General features: G+C 39.1%; 1 long non-coding RNA gene across 2 annotated transcripts; it reads left to right on the forward strand.

The window, feature by feature from the left end:
- The first annotated feature begins 1,883 nt into the window (after nt 1–1,883).
- On the forward strand, nt 1,884–5,630 carry LOC308688828. 2 transcript variants are annotated; one of them, XR_014029941.1, is made up of 10 exons: nt 1,884–1,981; nt 3,037–3,235; nt 3,373–3,422; nt 3,749–3,820; nt 3,925–4,006; nt 4,101–4,134; nt 4,218–4,304; nt 4,447–4,611; nt 4,771–4,828; nt 4,921–5,630. It is a non-coding gene; the product is annotated as an uncharacterized lncRNA (long non-coding RNA). The 2 variants fall into 2 exon arrangements; XR_014029942.1 differs by having other exon boundaries at nt 1,919–2,191; nt 2,492–3,235.
- The last annotated feature ends 3,531 nt before the right edge of the window (nt 5,631–9,161 follow it).

The following is a 9,161-nucleotide window of genomic DNA, read 5'->3' on the forward strand; positions in this document are numbered from 1 at the left end:
TCCTTCCTTATGTTTAAAAAGGAACATATACCTCATGCTTACACATGGCACAATCCACTTTCCATATTAAGAAACTATGCCTCAGTGTATACATTCATGGTACATTTGCATCAGTTGAAAAAAATCCTTTCCTTGTAAACAACATGCCAACTGTACACATTTGAAGTACACATCATTGGAACATGTTACATTGCACACATACTTATGCAAAATATAGCTCATCCCATATATATCTCTCATCAGCACACATGTACAAACATACTCTGACTTCACAAAATACATTATGAAATTATAATGAAAATTAATAAAGAATATAATACTAAAAAATAACAATAAGTCTTCAGTGATTGAACTTTAAGTAAGTTGACGCCTCTGTGATCATAATGTGCGATTGATATCGAACAGACCCAGCTTGTTTGTTCTTTTAAATCGTCATCTTCTGTGAATTCGTCGGAGCTCACCATAAGCTGTTTAGTGATATTTGACTTTTTTTCACCAATCTCTTTAGTGTTCTGACATATTGCTGTGCCATTTCTTCCTGAACAGATTGCTCCTGAACGGAATTGCTCATGAGCGCTGTGTGAAAAAGGCAAACATCTTGGCTCATGCAGGCATCTGTGCAAGAAACAATAGCTTTTGTCAGCCCGCTGAAACAAGATTAGCAACCAACTGTGCCCTCTGAGGCTTCAAAGAGAAACGGTAAGAGAAAAAAACAGATAGGTGAGAGATTGCAGACGGTTGTTTATGAAAAACCTACTAATGATAAGAAAGCCATGCAGATGGCTAAACTTTGAGGTGAAGCTTGAAAAAAAGCTTAGAGTTCTGTCATGCTAATGAGTAAAATGGATTTAGAAACAAATACTTGCAGAATACCAATAAATGCTGGTGCTTTGCCACTACCCAGATAGCAAAAAATATCGGCACGGCTTCTTTTTGCCGCCGGCCCCAAGCTGTCGGCTATAGGTGCGCCCCGCTGGCGGCGATGAAGCGTTTGCCGCCGAATACGTCACTCCCATTTCTTGCGAGATGCCGCCGGCGAACAGCCGCCGGGCCGCCGACTTCATTCTCTCTGGCGGTTGCCGCCGTCTAAATGAACCGCGGCCGGCTGGCGGCAAGCCGCTTTGAAATCGACCAACCATGAGTGAAACTGACAGCATCTTAACTACTTTTCACATTTAAAGCGATTATAATTATTATGTGAATTATATCAATTTTTGTTGTTGCTCCAAAGCCATTAGGGGTTATAACAGATTTGACTCTGATTCCATGATAAGGTTTAGGAAATTACATTTAAATTACTTTGAAACTCTGAAGCGATAATATGTAAAATATATAGAATTATTTTATTCACTTAAGGTGACAATTCTTTACATTTCTTTGATTTATGCACAATTTGAGATGCACCAATAGACCAAACAGAATTCCTTTTGTAAAACTTACTTGGCAATAAATATCTTTCTGATTCTGATTAGTTTTTAAAATAAATATTTAGCAGAATAAATGGATGAAGTTAGATTTTTCAAATGCTTGAAATCAGTGAACAGTGAAAGACATCTGCAACTTGGCCAAAATCTTGGGTTTGCTTTATATTTTTTTATTAATTTGCAACCATGGTAATGTCTATGAGAAACATGAAAATCCCTGTTCTGACCTGAAGGATAAAGTGAAATATTTATAAATATTTTGTCTCTCTGTCACTCCAGGAAATTGTGGTTATGTCTTTCATTGTTTTACAAGCTCAATTTTTTTTTTTTTTTTTACCTTTTACATGTATAAGGGATTACTTTGCAGTTTGCAATTGCGAGTTTTGCGACCTGTACAAATGTTTAAGAAAGTGTTAAAGCACAAACAGAGAAGTACCTCCACCGGTCGAGAGGGGCAGCACCTAAAAAACTGAAGCAGATTTACTCGTCTCGTCACACGGTTTCAGTATTTGGAGAGAGGAAATATCTTACTGTATGGGAAATATACGATCTTTTAAGTAAGTACATTTTTCCTTTTTGTGTAACGCAATATTACTATGTTCATTTTTGACATTGTTTTTAGTTCTTCTTCTTAAGATCTGTTCTTGCCTAACTAGTCAAGCTAAAGTAAGTTAGCCTTGTTTGCAAAGTTTCCGCCATGTTTCCGCCATAGCTAGGCTAACGTTACTTAGTTTCTTCCTGGCGTTGAGTTTTTTTCTTCTTCTAAAGCCTGTTTTATACTTCTGCGTCGAACTGCCGCCGTAGCTACGTCGTAGGCTTTGTGTAGCGCGCGTACCCTACGGCGTACCCTGACGTGCACCTCTCCAAAAATGTAACAACGCGTCAATTCTACGCGGACACAAGCGCGGTGATTGGTCTGCCAGAACCCCTCCCTCGGGGTTTCACATGCTCCCTAGGTGCGCGTCAACGCGGACAACGACACAGAAGTATAAATTAAAACCAACACGTTGCCTACGGCGTATAGGCTCCGGCGTAGGTCCGACGCAGAAGTATAATGAGGCCTTAAGTATGTTTAACTGTTATGTATGTTTATACAAGTGTGAGTACATGTGGTTTAAGATAGTATTGGTCAGTCGAATGAACTAACGTTACAGTTCCTGAACTACGGACAATTATTCTGCCGCCTACGTGGGAATGGTAACGTTAGCAAAATCTTCACGACAAGAAAGACTGATCAGTATAACTTGTGTTGTTTTCTAACTAAACATAATTATGCTGCTAGTCTAGATTAGAGTGTTCGCTACCACATGCTGTTTCACCTTTTTTACACACTGAGTTCAAGCATGTTCTAACCTTACATGTTAAATGTATCTAGCTACAGTAGGTAGCCAAACTTTACATCTAGAAAGACTAGTTTAACTTTTGGTGTTATCTTACAAAAATAACGATGTAGGTTGTTTATATGATTTTGTTTGTCTGAACATGGTTTTCTGTTGATCCACTTGTGAAAATTACTGCTTTTTCGAAGGGGTGAGCATTTTAATGTTGTTGATTTTGCCTGAAAAAAAAAAATCAAAAAGTATACTTTATGCTAATGTGTCTTCTATTTTAGATGCTTCACATTGTTCAGTTTATCAACAAGGAGGATCTGCCATTTGCAGTGGTTCCGCAAGAGTGGCTCAACGAAGGGCATGTGCCATTGGCCCCCATTTAACCTCCGCAAAAAAGACAAAGGAACAATTTAGCCATCCGCTGCACACCTCCACACAGCACCTGGGAGAAACATCATTTTAAGTTCATGAAGGGAGCAGGTAAATGGGTCTGACTTGTACATTTGATTTTCCTTTATTTCATCTGTGTAATTTATTTGTCTGTTTATTGTGGATAACGGAATCTTTCATTCATTATTATTATTATTATCATCAAATTTCTGTTTCCTCTTTCTTAGAACCAGGTTTCTCCCCAGTAATCCAGAATCCGCCAAGAGTTTGAGTACAAGTAAGTGATGTTATTTGTGAAGTTTTTTTGTCTTGGAAACTATTGCTTCTATTTAAAGTTGGCATGAACTGGAAGTTACAAACGACTTTTCTCCAGTGTTGACATATTTCCAAGTGAAAGGGAATATTGAATAGAGGAGCAGGGTTTTACTCTAGCGCTCCTCATCTCCCCCCACACCCCCCCCCCCCCCCCACAAAAAAAGAAAACACTTTTCAATTATGCCATGCCAGACTCTGTCTACGAAGCAAAGCGAAGTAGCAGAGTTTGGTATTACCAGGCTAGCAATACTCTGCATTGAAATTAAAGCTGTTATGTTTGCTCCCCAGCTCATCAAGTACTAAGCTTTACACCCCCGGCAGCAAATTTACCCTGGCAGCATATGGGTGAAAACTCTGGAGGTATGTAATATGTTGCGCTTAACTAAGTGTTACATTTAAGTCCAATTTATTAAATGTATGCAATAACTTCAAACATATTTTTACATGTCAATGATTATCAATAGGAGGGAGAAAGTCATTGCTCTATTGTTGGCCCTTGTACTCCAATGGCATCTCGTGTCAAGCATGAAGTTTTCAGCTGTGAAGGTATATTCTAGCCCTATGTCTTAATGTCCAGTGTTTTAACAGTATTGAAAATAGTGCCTTTAGTTGTTTGTTTTATTTTATTTTTTAAATGTAGAACCAAGCCCTGAGGGAAAGCAATGCACGAGCAGGTGAGAACTTGCACTGTTTCTTAAATTGTACTTTTTTGTGTGTGATGTAAGTCCAAAATTACCATATGCCTTTCATTTTGTAGCTTCGGATCACACCGGCTCACTTCAAGAGCAGGTGAAGCAAGTTCAACAAACAATGTTGAAGACGTTTGCTTGCACTGGGAAATCAGGTACAACTTGCAAACAGCACCTGTGGTTGTTGGTTTAATTCCCACTGGGGCTACCTGACCATGTAGTAGACCTAGATATAAATGTCATAGTTTAGTAGTTGAGGGACCAGGACTGACTATTTTATTCTGGGAAACCCTGTAGGTGCAGATCAGACCCTTATGCTGTGACGTCTTGCAGAGTTTGGTGATGTTGTGTCTGTTGGAGTCATCCCTGTCAGGGGATCTGTTACTCCCCCTACACACCCAGGAAGATTTGCCGTGTCTTGACAACAGTTTGAAGCAGGATAAAAAGCTCCAGGAACAATTTGTAAGTTTGCTGATTATAATGCCATAGAGTAATCTAAAGTAAAATTTAAGATTGTATACTGCATATATTACAGTCTGAATCCTCAGCCTTTCACATTTTTTATTTATTTATGAGAAGCTTCAGAGAAATGTAATTTGTAACACTTTTTTGGATTTTCAGCTCGGTGTAGGGGATAAAGCATGTTTTAGAGACATGTTCCTTTAGACCATTGTTCAAAGTAAGTTGGATATTTTTTTAATTATATTTAAGTAGATGTGTATGGCCTCATGCAATTCAAATGAAATGACAGATCTGTATTTTCTAAATTAGCCATCCAGAAGAACCTGGCAACCCAGGATGCCACTGATGAAGCGGTCTAGGTTAACGTTTCGCGTTACCTGAAAGGAGCATCTGACCGTGAAGGCAGAAAAAGGCACCGCACAGCTGAGAGGGACCCACAGCCGACCACTTAGGCTGACTACTGACACCCCAGAATCACTGACAACTGGAATCCTTTCTTTATCTTGCAGTCAGTAACATCAAGACCCCTAAAGAAGTCAGAAGTGTCACACTATACTCACTAACTGTGGAAATTACTTTCTTTTTTTTCTTTTTTCAAATAATGCTTGTAAGTCCTTGTGCCACAGGTCAGCATTGCAGCTATAATGGTCTATTCTACTCCAGAGCTTTACTATAAATTACTACCACTTAACCTATTGTTAGAAATGGCTTGTAAATGTGATGTCATACTTTGATTTATTTGGTATCCTGCACATTATTTCGTATCAAGTATTCTCTTTACTTACAGGTAATTTTTTTCACCCTAGAGCTGTCCTCTTTATATGAACAATTATTGTAAGAGTTGTAATATGCTTGTAAGGCTGTTTTTTGTTTGTTTGTTTTTTTACCAAAATTTAATAAGAAACCTGCATGTTAGTATATTGATTTATTTATTTTTCTGTTATGTTTCAGTGATCTGACACATCTTGTTTAAATGACAGTTAATGTACTTTGAAATGTGGAATAAAAATGCCAAATGGATATTTGTCTGGTTTGAGCAATAATTATTCTTGATAAACTGCATGCTATAAATATTATATATATATATATATATATATATATATATATATATATATATATATATATATATATATATATATATATATATATATATATATATAGCCAGAATAAGCGGCGGCAGATCGCTCGAAAATAGCGCTTGCCTCCAGCGGGCCGCGGAAGGGCCGCCTTAAATATAACGGCGGCGGGACGGCGGTTGGCCCGCGGGCCGGCCGCGGAACGAAGGCGGTAGGAAGGCGGCTGCCGCTTTTAAAGAGCGGCTGCCGCCGGCGGTGCGCCGTCCAACGTGTTTGCGATGTCGCCATTCTGCCGCTTCTACTGCCGCCGGAGCGCCGACGGTGGTCCGCCGACTCATTGCTATCTGGGTAGGGGACAACAGCACCAAAATGGACCGTCTCTCAGCAGCCAGTTACCTGGGGGTCATCGCAGCCTTCCAAATCTGTCAGGGCAATTTACTGCCCCGTCTGATCACCAGCATCTGCCGCCCAACTCATTATGGCTCCCACCAGTAGCTCAATCAATCTCAACCCCACCTGGATCCAGATCAGCTGGGCTTTAGGAGAAAAGGGGAGTGTGTTGTGAAATCAGTGAGGTGACAGGAGCACAGAGGGCAGTAATTGAAAGTTCAGAGATCTTTCATGGCATAATGTCAGTGAAAAGGTTTTTAATGTGATTTCACATTATATGCATGCAATGAAGATCCATCTGGCAGTCCTTGAAATGGCATAGCACATTTAGCACTAAATCTTCCAGACACACCTGGCAGCCTTATTAATTTAGCATTTTCCAAATAGCTCCCTCTTTATTTACTGATTATAAAGATAGAGGGGTAGGTGAAAGCTGCATTTATGCAGTGTTATGAAGCAGAATTTGACAAACTGTGACTCCATATGGTAGTTTAGCTGTTTGGTCTTTCCATTTGTCTGACTCTGTATCCTTTCTCAGCACAGTATCGGTTGAAATGGGGTGAGCTGTGTATCTGATAGTGTGTACAATCGCGTGCGGCTGCTTGCAGCCGTGGGCTAAAAGGTTTGTTATTTCTCTTGGGATCTCTATATCGCATGCTTTCAGGTTCTCTCAGGTCTCCATCAGTCTGACTGAACATGCCGGCTTAAGACTGATTCACTCGGACGTGGTAGACTGAAGGTGGGGTTGGTGGCATCATGGGCTTCACTTGGTGTAGTGTGAGCAGTAGGTGTGCTGGTTACAATGCCACAAAAACGTCTTATTTCATAAATATTAATTACTGTAGGTTCTGCACAGTTCATTTAACATAATATAATGTTTTGATAAGTATGGGGTGTATTGATATGGGGATTCAGTCTGTATTATAGAATTTGCACATTTCTGAATAAAAAAAAAACTCAAAAGCAAACAATGTTTCTAGTAGAAAACATCAAAAATCAATTAAACTACTTCAACTGCACTTTGAATTTCTAATTTTTTAATAAAACTATTCTTTTAGATAAATAGATAAGATGGAAATTTACATCTTTAGAATTTGTTCATCAAATGGTAACATGGTATCAATTAAAAAAATAAAAAATAAATAATTTTGTTTGGTACATTTGATTTCAAGCTGTGTGTTGGAGAGAACCTGGGCTGCGTTCAGCCCAGACAAAACGTTGCACAACGTTTTTTAAACAGAAACGGTGATGCGTTGAACACACTGTTCTGATGACGCAAGAGTTGCAACTATGGCAGCTGAGAAGGCCATTCTTTGTGTTCTTTGTGAAGAATTTTCGGAGCCTGATGAAGTCGGTATAAATGTGTTTAATACTACAAAATATGCCCGATGTTACAGTTACTGCACTTGCCGCCCAGAACAAAAGACACCATCCCAATAAGGGATTTGTGGAAACTGAAATGGAAGCACACATCTTACCTAATTCAGACTAAAACACATCTATTTAGCCTCACATATTGACTTTTTGTAGTTCATACTGTTTTAATACCCTGTATTTTCTTTCTCAATTTTAGGAAAATCATTTAATTAGCCTACCATTGTTTATTTCTATACCAAATGACATACACTTGCAATGAATCTAAAATAAACAACTACATCATTATGTTGATATCCTATATTTTTACAATAAACCTTACAACAAACATAATCTTCTAATATCCTCAGTTGTTGCGTATACCGAGCTGCATCGAACACATTTGTAAATTACTTTCCTTGAACCCATTGTGCGAGTTCACTTTAATACCGCGTGCTTTATACATGTTGCTGCTGATTGGACTGCAGTTCTGACACACCCACCAAACAAGAGAAAACATATCTCAAACCCCGTTGCACATCGGTGCACGCCGTTTCCAGGAAACATGACGTTCAACTCGGAAACCGTAGCAAAACGTTGCGCACCGTTTTGAACTTGAACGTGCCCCTGCTGTCTGTTTTTGCAACTGATAACAACCTAATGAACACACAGCATTAAAAATAGCAAATACCAGTGCTGTATCAGCACTCGTTATAACACACCCTTACAAAATGAAATCATGTTCAACATTTGGAGATGCTTCCTCTGTTCAAGAAGATACATCCCTGCTACAGCCTGTTATTGAAACTATAAAACTATAAAAAAAAACTTGAAAGTAAAATATCAGTGATCTATTATATGCCCTGATGGCAAGTTATAACCTCATTTATTAATCTTTATTAATCTCTCATGCAACAAAACAATTAATAGTCCCCCTGAAGAAATATATCTTTCACAAATATTCTCAATTTCTACTCTTACAGATTGTTCATAGTGATTTATTGCCATATCTGATATGCTGTTCATGTACCTCTCCTATGTGTTTAATTTAATGTTAATGGCCTGGCTAGTATAACGTGTATGCTTTGTTTTATTGTGTTTTTGTCATCCCTACTTACCCGTGTAAGCCTTTTTAGTCATTTTCGCAGATCCGTGTGAACGGCGATCGGTTTGACAATGTTGTTTTAAGTATATCAATGTTGTGTAAACAACATAGCGCTAGTTTCCATGTCTGTGCCTGCTTCATTCTGTTCACCTGTTGTCAATTAATTAACTCGTTATTTCCCTCGTTTAGGCATGGTAAAAGTACTCTCTGTTTTGTTCAGTTCTTTGTCCTTTCTCTTTTGTTATGTGGTTGTGTTTTCCCGTTCTCAAACCTGGATTTAATAAAGACTGTTCATTTTGAATTCTCCTTCGTCACACGCTCTGTTATATCAGCCACCTGTGACACCTAGTTAACTAATCAGGTCACTGAAGAACGCCTCGGTTACGACTGTAACCTCGGTTCCCTGAAGAGGGAACGAGCGTTGCGTCGAGAATGACGCTATGGGGAACGCTTTGCGTGATGACGTCTTGAAGCACATGTAAAATCAGTCCAATGGTGTGGCGGAACGTCAGAGGCGGGTGACGTCACGTACCAGGAAGCTATAAAAGCCGGCCCGAAACAGAAAACGAAAGCTTCGTAAAAGTCTGAAGTCGAGCTGACAGGCATGAAGGAGATATGGCAAGGCG

This window comes from Scardinius erythrophthalmus (genome assembly GCF_964197995.2).
Source record: "Scardinius erythrophthalmus genome assembly, chromosome: 3".
In the NCBI taxonomy this organism is placed as follows: domain Eukaryota; kingdom Metazoa; phylum Chordata; class Actinopteri; order Cypriniformes; family Leuciscidae; genus Scardinius; species Scardinius erythrophthalmus.